This window comes from Hydra vulgaris, chromosome 02 (genome assembly GCF_038396675.1).
Source record: "Hydra vulgaris chromosome 02, alternate assembly HydraT2T_AEP".
NCBI lineage: Eukaryota > Metazoa > Cnidaria > Hydrozoa > Anthoathecata > Hydridae > Hydra > Hydra vulgaris.
Genome location: NC_088921.1, coordinates 39,610,092 through 39,623,281, shown reverse-complemented (window position 1 = coordinate 39,623,281; position 13,190 = coordinate 39,610,092). Strand labels below are relative to the sequence as shown.

The following is a 13,190-nucleotide window of genomic DNA, read 5'->3' as shown; positions in this document are numbered from 1 at the left end:
ACCTTTTTACAATGGTTCCTAGCAGTAAAAAATAGACGTCTGTTTTCTGGTTAACTGTTTTTCTGATAGGTATGGAAGTAACGGTTTTGATTGGAATTGCAACGGTTTTGATTGAAATTGCAACGATTTTGATTGAAATTGCAGCAGCACAATGTGAGGAAAACCATAGAGGAGAGTGAGGCTTGACCTGGAATCATCAAGAGGGAATAAAAGATTTTATGCCAGCCTAAATCCACGAAGTTATGTAAGAAGCACATTTGTCAGCAGGAAGACGAAAGATTTCTACCCAAGGGAGCTTACAAAGAAAATCACGGAAAGAGTCCAAGCCATCTTTAAGGTAGTTGTAAGAAGTACGATGATAAGGGGATTCAGATGATGAAAAAGAATGAGATAATAGTTTTAGATTAAATTGTGATCGGAAGCACCTAAGGGTGAATGTGGAGAAACTGAGCACTGATTAGGATCAGAAACAAGACATAAATCAAGTAGAGAAGTAAGATGATTCGGTTTGTCTGGAAAGCGAGTTGGAAAGTTGAGTAAGTGATTAAGATATTATCAACCAAAGACGCTAAGTTTTTTGTTACTCTGTTTGGACGATTAATCAAGGGAATTACTCCAGTTTCAAAAATAGAATCGTAAAAGTTTTTAACTTTATTATCTTCATTGAATAGGAAACAATTATTTAGGTTACCAATAATAATATTCTTTTTTTTCTTTAGTACCTTTTTTAAATATACTTTGTTCAAAAAAAATGCTTATATTCTCACTCACGCCGTGAGATGGTCTATAATAACAGCTTAATATGTTTTTTTTGGTTCCCTGTGTATAATTTCAATAGTTAAAAAATCTTTATCGCCACCAGAAACACTTAACCTGTTCGCTGTCAATTACGAGTATACCCGTAGTAAGTTGGCGTCATTTATTTGCCAACTACGAGTATACTCGTAGTTAGCGGAAATTTTATATTTGCCAACTACAAGAATACTCGAATTAAGCCGGCGTCATGAGTTTGCCAACTACGAGTAAACTCGTAGTTATACTAACTTATTTCAAACAATGTTTGTGTGTGATTCTGTTTGTTTTTTTAACTTCACAGTTGATTTTCAGAAAAGATTACATTTAAGTTTTTTTTTTTTTAAATCCCAGGAACCTAATTTATATGCGGATAAAGACAAAAATAGCTTAAAACAGATGAAAATAACGAATTGATAATGTTTTAATTTTATTTTATGAAAATTAAAGTGTAAACTTATTCTTTTGAATGATACATTCTGAAACATTTACCAATACATAACAAAGGTCTATTTTCACAAACAGCACATTCATTTCCTGTTTCTTCACGTTTTATTTTAGAGCAGATTCAACAAGGTTTGGAAATTGTTTTATCTACTCCATATTTGCTGCTTAGATAGTAAGAATGAAACAAAAAGTTACCAAAGAGATAAAGTGGTACTTTTTTATACCTTCTAATTGTCTTTCTTAGGCAATCATAATATGATACTATTTGATCCGCCCTATTTACTCCTGACATACATTGATTGTAATTTTTATTAATGTTGGGTTTCGTTTTCTTCTCTCCTCTCCTGTTTGTCACTTCAATCATTTGCAACGAATGCAAGTTGCTAATTATTAGCACGTCACTTTTGTCTTTCTATTTAGCAACCACTACACCCTCTCTGCTTCTGCTTATAACGTCTCCCTGTTTTGTTTTTGCTTTTGTACATTCTTTTAGATTTGACTTTTGGTCAGCTCTTAAAGTACCACAAATGCATGTTTTTTGATTTATCATGTGCTTGTTAATTCAAAGGGTTTGTATTATTTTTCACATACTGCCTAAATACAAGACGTCCCTTCCAAAGCATCATTGAATAATTGATTGATATATTTTTATTAGAACAGTAGATGTTGTCCATTGTATTATCTAAGTGATCGAGAAGTCCTATAATTTTACACAAGCGTCCACTACCCGAATCTTCATTGTTAATAAAATGCTAAAACCGTAACATTAGTTAGAATTTATTTCGTAACATTATTCTAGAAAATAAGGGAAATCTATAGAGACTGTTCTTTGACCAGAAGTATTCTAGGGATAGCATTTTGACACATACCATATGAAGAAGAACTCCAAGGAACTGCCGCATATCTTCTGAATTTATTGGTTTCCAATCTTTAAAACGAGAACTTCTTATGAGCGAACGCTGCTTATCTATTTCTTGCGTTGCGTAGCGATTAGTTTTAAATACCATAGTGTTTATAAGCTCTTCTGTAACAAATAGTCTGAGGAAATCCAATGGTTTCTTGCTCTCCATGTTTATCTTCAAACCAGGATCGGCAGTAAATTGAATTTGTTTTACAATATTTGCTCATCTTTCCATTGGTTTAAATTTTTAGATGGATTTGTTTCAGAAGTTGTTTCGTCAGGTAAAATATTTTTCATAAAATCTACTTGTTGAGATTTGTTTTGATTTTGTCTATACACAAGACCACCCGTTGTTCAAGCTCTTTTTGACGGCATTTAAAATTTTCTGCAGTGGCTGCTAGATGAACTGATCTTCATTACTTTCTTCAGTGTTATTATCTTTAAAACCTGATTCTGATTCAGTCAAGTTCAAAGACGTAGTAGTATAAGCGAAAAATGAATCCGAATCTTCAATATCATAAAATAAGCTATATTACTAGTCACCGCAATGAGTTATACTCATTACGATATTACGAGTATACTCGTACTTCGGCTCTGGAAAAAAAATTTCTTCTCCATTGCCAAAGTACGAGTATACTTGTAGTGCTTATTTTTTGTCAGTAATATTAAGTATAAAAAATACTATAGAACTATATTTGATAAAAATATTTCATTTATTGAAATGTTGATATCTAGCCTTGGCAAAAATTGATCATTGCAGACATTATGACTCTGCAAAGAAATAAAGTTTAATTTAAAATAGCTCGGCAGCGAACGTGTTAAATCATTCTCAACATAATAAACAATGTTTTCATTTGCATATATAAGAAACCCTCCGCCGCGTTTATTTACTTGTTTTTGGAGAGAATTTAATTTAAAACGTTGTCAACAGGAGCCATCCTTATAGAGATAATGGATAACAGAGATAACTTCTACTGACTATGCTTAAATTAACTTTTTAGATAGACATACACCAAATGGTGCTGTTTAAGGAATCTGCAAAAATATATTTTTGGAGTTTTATACCCCAAAATACTGAATCTTCTTTGATTTCCTTTATTTAGTTAATATAGTTTGAAAAAATAAATAAATATAATAGTTATTATACCAAAATTTATATTAAAGTTTGTATCAATATTGTATTAATGTATTTTTATCAATCTGATACGTAATAATTTCGTATATGTATTTTTTTTTTAATTATAATAAATGTATCTTTATATGGTATACCTTAAGAAGAAAAAATAAATAAATAAAAACTATTCAATTATAATTTCAAAACAGAGAATGAAGTCTTCTCGGTGTAGTTAAGGCGATTTATAAGTTATTCGAATTCTTTTATTTGGAATTAGCATGTTTTTATCAGCGTTTTATGTCCTAAAAAGAGCTTTAGATGTTATAACTTTTCTTTGCTCCAGGTTTTTTTAATATTTAAAGAAATCTTTATTTTTTTAATAAAATTTTCAAAACTTTTTTACTACCCCTAATAGTGAATCTAAATAACACCATTCTGGAGTCTTTAGATCACTTTCGCTCATCGGCGTTAACATAAATTTAGTTAAAATCTTTTGAAAAAGTGTCTTAACCCACTATAGATCCTAGTTCTAATCGGTTATGACGTATATTATCTATATATATAGTTGTCAAAATACAATACTTCTTTCAATTTTCACAAAAAATACTAAAATTCCGACCAAGAAAGTGCTTTTTAAATTAAGAAAAATTGGCAGTTAACAATCAGAACAGATCAGATTATTAAAATATGATGTTTTTTTCACCTAAACAACGTATTTATTCAAAATCTTATTCAAATTTGGACAAGTGATTGTGATTTTAGGAAAATTTTTAGAAAAAAACAAGAATCTTCGGTCTGGGTTTTTTCGCTACCAACATTTATATTTTATGATACCACAATATTTATCATTTTAATTTTTTTTCGGCTTTTCATAATTTACAGATCTGATCATTTAACGGAAATATATCGCAGTCAACAAAATATACAGACGCTATAATATTTTAAAATTTCCTTAACTACACCGAGTTTTAATTTTAAATTAGTTTTTAAAGTTAAAGCTAGTAAAGTTAAATGCTCTTTTTTTATTGTTGCAGGATGTTAACAGTTCTATGTAGCTAAAATATCATTATAAATATATATATATATATATATATATATATATATATATATATATATATATATATATATATATATATATATATGTATATATATATATATATATATTTAAATTAAGAAAAATTGCCAATTAACAATATATGTATATATATATATATATATATATATATATATATATACATATATATATATATATATACATATATATATATATATATATATTAGGGATATGTCTTTTTTGCCACCTACTCGGCCGGTATCGTAATTCACTGAACTTTTATGTAAAAAGAACGAATAGATGTTTCATTTTGACATATTTTGAAAAAAGGTCACCCCAAAACCAAAAAATCGAATTTTCAATAGGTACACTTTTGTACAGTAAATGAATATTAAAGGCTGAAGATGTTGTAAGAGTCATACTCCTGTTGTTATTTTATTTATTTATGCAACATGTACTGTGATATAACAAAAAACATTATGTGATATATAATTATACAAGTATTACAAAATTAACAGTATCAAAGCGTCTAGTACAACAATATACATAACTGTCTGTGTCTATAGGCCTACTGTGTTTAGTACATGGGTCACATGATGCTCACGTCTCATAAAGAGTCTAGCGCTTATTACTTAGAATGAATCGAAGTTGCAGTTTGTCTTTCTTTCTGCAGGAAGCATACAGGTCTTGCATCACCTTGATTGCACGTTCAGCTATCTGATTACTTCGTGGTATGTCGATGACGGATGGCTCTTTCTTCCAGTGATTTTTGAATGACTGCAATGCCTTTTTGTAAGGCTTCAATACATCAGATAAATTCTTGAAGTCATTGTCATTGTACTTTTGACTACTAAACCAATGTTCTGCCCACTCATATGAAATGAACCTGCAAACCTTCTCCAAATTCTTTCTCGCTTCAGGCATAAGAATGAACGCCAGAATGGCGAGAATGGCTCTTGAGTTCCATCTGGCATTGCTCATATTAGGAATGTTCTGAAAGTGAATCAGAGGGAAGTTTCTTTGTTCTTCATAGAACCTAAACACTCTTGTTAAATGGTACAAAAACTTCATATCGTCTCTCCACCCTGATTCATCAAGAATTTCTACAGTTCCATTCACAAACTTATCCTTCAGTTCATCATACTTATTCAACAGTTCAGACACAAATGGGTATTCAATGTTTGGAGATTTGGTATCACCCCCAAGTTCTTCGTCCATCACCAGACGGAGAATCCTGTCTAGTACGTGATGCTGACAACCGATAAATTGTGGTATTGTGACACCCTTTAATTTAAACATACGTTGCAACTTCACAACAACTCCATTTCTCTTCCCAGTATTGACGTTTGTTGTATCAGTAATGATCATCTTAATTGAATTCCACAAATTGTATTCATCAATAAGTTTGGCAATTTTTTCAGCAACAGTTTCAGCTTTGCCAACTTTTAAACGCAGTGCATCAAGTTTCACGTCAGTTCTTTTATTCTGAAGTACAACTACCTGATATTCCTTATCATCTATTCGTTTGCCGTCAAAGTGTAAGGACCACTGTTCCATTTTAAGTTGTTGTATCATTTCTTTTTTTAATTTACCTGCCTCTTTGAATATGGACTTGTAAATTGCTGATTGACTTGGAGTTGGAATATCAATACCTTGTTGTGATAATACATTGCATATTTTAGCAGCTTTCTTTGTGGAAACTCCACTTGATGTAACCATACTTACAGCAAATTTACTTTTGTAGTGCTTTCTAGTTTTTTTCTGAGTGTCCTCATCATCGTCTTTATCACCGTCGTCGTCTTCATCATCTTCACTCTTACTTTTGCAGTTTTCAGATTCAGTACCACTGTCTGTGGTAGACAGGACTTGTGATGTGGAAGGTATTGCTGTTCCAGACTGGACTTTCCTTCTCTTGGAAGGGTGAATGGTTTCTTTACTTGCCACTTGTCCTGTTGAGTACCCCACCTGTCCTTTACTTTCTTTTTGTAGGTGGTATAGACGTTTATCTTCCGAGGATAACCACTGGCCATTCACTTTCGTGATGTCAAATAATGCATTGAGAACATCATATTTTCCACGCTTGACACATTCATCATAGACCTTCAGCACCTTCATAAGCTTTGCTCTTATCACTTGATCAGACACACGTGGAAAATTCAGTTTATTGTCCCACAATTTTGTAATTTCCTTAGAAATTTGGTCTATTCGTTCTTTTCTTCCTTTAACATATGCTCCGAGAAACTGGTATCTTCCTACGATCTGCAATTGAAGTGGTATTCTGGATTTTTCATCGAGTGAATGTTCTTCTACAGCCACGCTTCCTCTTCTTCTGTGTGACTCTTGAAATCTCACCAAATTTTTAGTCCAAGTCTTCTTGTTCTTTGTTACTGTGGTATGACTTTTCTTGTGAGACATCATATAATATTGTTACGACTTTACGGATAGCTGAGCGTAAATATCCGTTTAATAAAGTCGTTTAATTAATAAAATACTTTAACTGTATAGTAATCCAATTATAGTTCGATAATCCAGTCAATGTTGATAACAGTTCGATAATCCAGTCCGTATCCTAACGATAATGCTACAACTACTTATACTTCGTACACTTACAGCGTCTTTAGTTCGCTACAGTAGTTCCTTATTAGCTCAGTTACACGCAGAGTACTTCATAGAACTATTCACATTATCAACACTGAGCTCTGACAGCAGCTCGCTTATATAATTATTTAGAGCTTCCAGAATGTTCTACTAAGTTCTATAATCTTCTACAGTCTGTTACAGTCGTCTATATCACCGTGGTAACACAATGACGTCATCACATAACAATTCCAAGTATTTGCCGGTACACGGCCGTTTCGTTGCATGGTAACGTGTGGCGTTATATTTATAAATTCATAACAAAATAATGAAATAAATAGAATTAAGCTGAGAATTAAGCTTAAGATTAAAACATCGGTCAAAAATGAATGTATAAAAATGGTAAATCAAATTTTTATTTTGGGGGTGACCTTTTTTTGTTGCAGAAAGCTATTTGGGCCTTTTTTCATGATTTTAGGTAAAAGTTCATCGATTTATGATACAGGAAACATTTTATTTGAAAAAAAATTAAAAAGTCATATCCCTAATATATATATATATATATATATTATATAATAACTATTATTATTTATTTTATTTATTAATTAAATATTTAAAAAAACATCTTTTCAATTAAAATGATTAATTAAATAATGCAACTATTATAATTATTAAGCTTTTTTGTTTACAATTTACAGTTTCGTTTCGACCCATTTTTTAACTCTTTTTTGTCTTGACCCGTTCGCTTTAAATATAATACTTTTGAGTCCTAAATCCATAACGTTATTAATTGAAAATTTATTTTAGATAATTTTAAAATTTATCAATATTTTTCTTTTTCTTTTATTTATTATTTGAAATAAATTTCGAAATTTGTTATTGCATTTATTTATTCTTCCTTCTGACTCGACCATTTCGATGCGTTATTTTACAGCGGAAATCTCTAAAATTTTTAGTGATGATTTCGTATTTTACAATTTAAGTTTTTAATAAATAATTTTAAAATATTTTACAATTTAAGTTTTTAATAAATAATTTTAATATTAAAAAATAACTAATAGTAATAAATAATAAAAAAAAAAGTAATGACATTTTTTTTTCATATACCTCATTATAATGTGGACAAGTCAAGATAATTTTCCAACTTAAAATAATGTTTTGTTAAAAACCGTTAAATGTCTTGATTGTTGTGTGTGTGGGATTCGTGAAGATCAAGGAGAAGTGTATGTTCAAAGCGGAAATCCCCTAAAGTATTTCCTGACAAATACGTGGTTTAATTGGGTTTTAATTAAGAACTATTGTTAAAAGTAAAACAAGTGTTTACATGGCTTTTAATATGAATATTTAAAGTTTGTAATATAGTATAAATTCCTGCTTGAATTTGTAAGAATAAGTTAGTTTGTTGACCTTTTTAAAAATGTGCTTCTTGCGAGAATACAACATTTTATATAACAAATACAAAGCAGTAAATATTCTGTTAACAACATCGACAAATAATAACGATACAAATAATAAATTACTGTATGCAAACTCATAACAAAATTACTTTGAGTCTTTATTATTTTATTTAAAACAATAGATCTTAATCCTACTGTTTAAAATGACTCGTCCAGCATTTCCACGCTCTAATGTTAAGGAGAAAAAAAACCAATAAATATATGATATTGGTTTGATACATTATATATAATCCTATTCATTATTTTAAATTGTTTATGTGGTATGTGCAATAGTAATATCTAGTTGCACCAACGTATCGATCAATAACCAACAATAATACTTTGAAATAAAAAATGTATGCTTCAATATTTATATATAGAATGTAATTTTGGCTAGTTTTAGTCTCCACGTAACATCAGTCATCTAAATTTAATCTCGGTGTAACATCAGTCATCTAAATTTAATCTCGGTGTAAAATCAGTCATCTAAATTTAATCTCGGTGTAAAATCAGTCGTCTAAGAATATATTGCAAAAAAGCATTCATTGATCGTATCAGAACTTCTTTTTTAATATGACGTTTGTGACTGCGTATATGAATCTAGAAAAAAAAATGTTTGTTTTCATCTTGTTTGCATAAATTCAAAACTAGAAATATTTAATTATTAAATTAATGCTTTAAGAAGATAGAAAAAATTCTTATGTCTAAACTCATGAGATTGAATATTCATTCAAAGAGACAATCTCATTTTAATACTATTTTTAAAACTACTTTCATTTATTTTTAGAATGTTATATTATACATCATTTGTTTTTAGAATATTATATTATACATCATTTGTTTTTAGAATATTATATTATACATCATTTGTTTTTAGAATATATCAAGCGCATACCAGATTCTTGTTTTCCTGTCTGCTAGAAAATTGGGATCTGTAGTTAAAATTTTATCTGAAATGTATTCTAAAACTCTGGAATTTTCTCTAACTTACTCCTAACTAACTAACTCTATCTACAATACATTCTCTATTACTACCAAGGTATTTGAGTCTTTAATAAACAAACTTCAAATATGAGGAACCGTGGCGCAGTGGTAGCGCACTTGCCTCAGAAACAAAGGATCTGTGATTCAAACCCCACCTCAGGGCTCACTTTGAGACATCGGTTAGGAAGGAGGTGTGAACTTCCAATTAAATGCTCATCCGCGGTGCTCTGTGATAAGACCGTAAAGACTTCTTGGGGCACCTAAGTAAAATTAAAAAATTTATATATCTAACAACTTATTCTCTGACAATCAATACGGATTTTGATCATCTCGTTAAACAGCTGACTTTTTAATTCTTAAAACAGAAAGGTTTTATTTTTTTATGCATTAGATAAAGCTGGCGAGGCAAAGACCATTGCTCTTGATATATCAAACGTCTGAGATGCCGGTCTTTTCCATAAGCTGTATATTTGAAAAAACTATAAAAAAAATTGAATCATTCCTTTTTAAGCACACTTTTAAAGTCATCCTAAAGGCTAATGCTTCTTGTAATGCAGTAACTTTTAAAAGTCATTGCTTTTAGAATGGTCATAACAGACAACTGATATAGAATTTGATCTTTCTTCTGTGACAGCTGGAATTGACTGGGTAATTTTGGCTGGTTAATTATCGCAGTGATGTTGAAATTCCTATTTTAATGAATAGCAACATTTTTAGTGAGTTTTTTATTTTATGTTTTCTAAGATTATTTTTCACAACTAACCAACTCATGGAAATCATATTTACAACCTATTTCAAAGTTAGCATTTGCTAGGATTCTCGCGTGACTTTCAGCAAAGTTGCATCTTTTACTAGAAAATCACTACAGTTGTCGTGTTTTACCCACTTGTACTATATACAGTTTTTTAAGTCTTTTGTCAACCGTTTTCTTGCTCTTTAACAACATTCTTTTCAAATAACTCCTCACTTAAATAGTATTGCTTGCAGCCTTGATAAGAGTAAATTAGTTAAAAAAGAAATTAGATTTTCAAATTTAAAAAAAAAGTCGATATGAGCCGGATTGAATCAGTATGATGTAAGTCAATTTTTTTACAATATGAGGTTTTAAAGATTTTGTTTTGCGTCGGATGTCAATGATGCGCTGATACAAACAACTACTAGAGTTGGCTCTCAAACTGTAGATACTTTATTGATTTACTTAATCTTTAGACTAAGTAGAATGAAGCATTTTGATAATTAATATTAACTTAACAAGATTTCTATTTTTTTGGCACACACTATTATGATTTTTATTTGTTTAAATGTCTTTATGTCAATGACAACATGAATTTTATTTTTACGTTGTATATTAATGTTACAAGTCATCGAGACTACGTTTAGGAAAAGCAATCAAAATAAATTGATGACAAAAATTATATAGGTTAATAAACTTTAAATAATTACATAATATTTATATATGTATACTATAAAAAATATTAAGAAAATTGTTTATAAATCAAATTTAAGCAGCTTTACGATCGGGTTTACTTACAGAACAAACGGTGTAACAAGTGTTATCTCATAACGAGCGTGAGCACGTAAAGAGCGCAATCACTTAACGAGCGTTTTTAACGTCGGTTTATAAAATGGAATTTAACGGAGGTTTAAACAAAGTTATTAAAATCTTATGGATAACTACCACTGTCTAAAAAAATGCCTTCATTTAAATCGTGAAGTTTTCGTTTAATATCGTTTATTGATAATTTTCTCTTGCTTCGAGTTTGCGTCAAATAAATAAAAAGCAGCTTAGATTTTTCCAATTGATATTTCGAATGCTCTCCGACACCTTCGCTATCAAAAAATGGATCTTCAAAACAATTATCATAAAAATCATTTGGACCGTTTTCTGGTGAGCTACACGTGCTTCCGTAAGAAGAATCTTCACAAGAAGAATCTCCATAATCCTCTGAGTTTTGTGAGAGATATTTTTGACGCATATAATACGTTGTTTTGTGTTCTGTGTTAGATATAACTATCTCTTTGTTGTGCATATTTATTCTAATATCTGGACCATGTAAGTTGTTGTAGTCTGATCCACTGTAATGGTTATTTGTGTGTGGTGGATGGCTATGAATTGGTATATGACGACTTGCCATATAAAGTACTTTTAAGTTTTCAAAATCTTTTTTTTCAAAATGAGGGGATGATTTGGAGCGTGAACACCACTTCAACATTACAGATATTAAACAACATAATACTAGACACCATAATTTTACTGCAATATCATCTATGAAATGTTTGAAAATTTGGTTGCGTTGTTTTAACTATGATCCGGAAAAGATCCATATACACATTTAATTGCCTTTTAAAAATTAATTATTGTTAAAGTTGCCAATTTTACATCAATATTATTCTCATAATTTTAAGCATTAAAAATGTATAATTATCGGATGGCAAAATAGAGGATGTTAAAACACCGATCGGTTATCGGATGCCATTTTCGGAACAAACAATCAGAATCATCGAATCGCATTAAGTTTTTATGATAAAATATTTTTTTACATCTCTAAAGCTTAAACTACTTTTTACTTCATTTTTTGAAAATTTAATATTGCTTTGGAATCTTTTTCATATAAATACATATGTAAGATATTAGTTGACAGATTTGTTTTACATCTTCTATAAATTTTGGATAAAGTATAAAATATATTTGGATATATTATATATACTATAATAAAACTAAGAGTAAAAAAAAATTTTTTTTAAATTTTTTCTCTTAATAACTTTTAAAAACTATTAAGTTTTTAAAAGTTATTAAGAGAAAAAAATTTTTAAATAATGATAAAAAATAATTTAATTTAGGATAAAAAAATTTTAAAGAGCTAAGAACACTATTATAAAAACAGCATTTAGCATGTTTTCAGCTCCGTCTATACCAAAAACAATTTTTTCCGCACAAAACAAATTATTTCATAAAGTGAGTTAACGTATTGTTAAAACCTTAACAGTTGCGTTTCATACAGACGATAATTCGCCTGACTTTTTTTCCTCGTGAACTTTGGCAAGTGACTTACCAAAGTTTACGGGGAAAAAAATTAGACGAAATATGTCTACCTTTCATATTATTCGATTTAAAGCTTCTAACCACACATAATTACAACGTTAGGGTTGCATCACTAAGCCGCTACAATTTTTGCTACGATAAGGGCTTTTTGTTATCTATTATTAATATATTGTTTTGTATGAAAACTATATTATCCTCGATCTACCGTACAACAACAAATAGATTTTATGTTAAACACAATAAAAAAAATACTTGTAAATTAGTATGAGATTTGATAATTCTAGCATCAGACAACATGGCGACAACATGGCGACAACATAGCGACAACATAGCGACAACATAGCGACAACATAGCGACAACATGGCGACAACAATTTTATCATTTTTATCGAGTTTATATAGAGTTTATGTCGAGTTTATATAGAGTTTATATCAAGTTTATATAGAGTTTATATAGAGTTTATATAGAGCTTATATAGAGTTACAGGCAAAAGCATTTTTCAACGTTCCAAAAGTAGTATAACACTTATATACTTACGTTTTGATGTTTTAAATTCTGAACAAAAAAAGTCGAAACATTTCATCAAGCCGCATGATGTTTTTGTCAAAAATTAAAAAAAACTTAATTTGTGTTTTTTTTTTGCTAGCTTTAATTTGAGGTATATGCCTACGCATAACTTTCGTAAGAAATACGTTTATAACATAGCGTTCATAGGCAGTTTCGTATAGTTTGTTGATGTACACCAGTTTACAAAGCAACATTTTTTTCATTTAAACTTGTTTGAATAGGCAATGTTGTCTTATTAACTCGTACGTCATTCGTATTAAAACAATATTGGCTT

At 29.7% G+C, this 13,190-nt stretch overlaps 1 long non-coding RNA gene across 1 annotated transcript in view; it reads right to left on the bottom strand.

Moving 5' to 3' along the window:
- Positions 1 to 8,150, bottom strand: part of LOC136076515 (uncharacterized) — a 28,042-nt gene extending 19,892 nt beyond the window's left edge. Inside the window, exon 1 of the long non-coding RNA XR_010636330.1 lies at positions 7,993 to 8,150. This is a non-coding gene — a long non-coding RNA (uncharacterized LOC136076515). The remainder of the gene's footprint in view (positions 1 to 7,992) is intronic.
- Between the last annotated feature and the right edge of the window lie 5,040 nt (positions 8,151 to 13,190).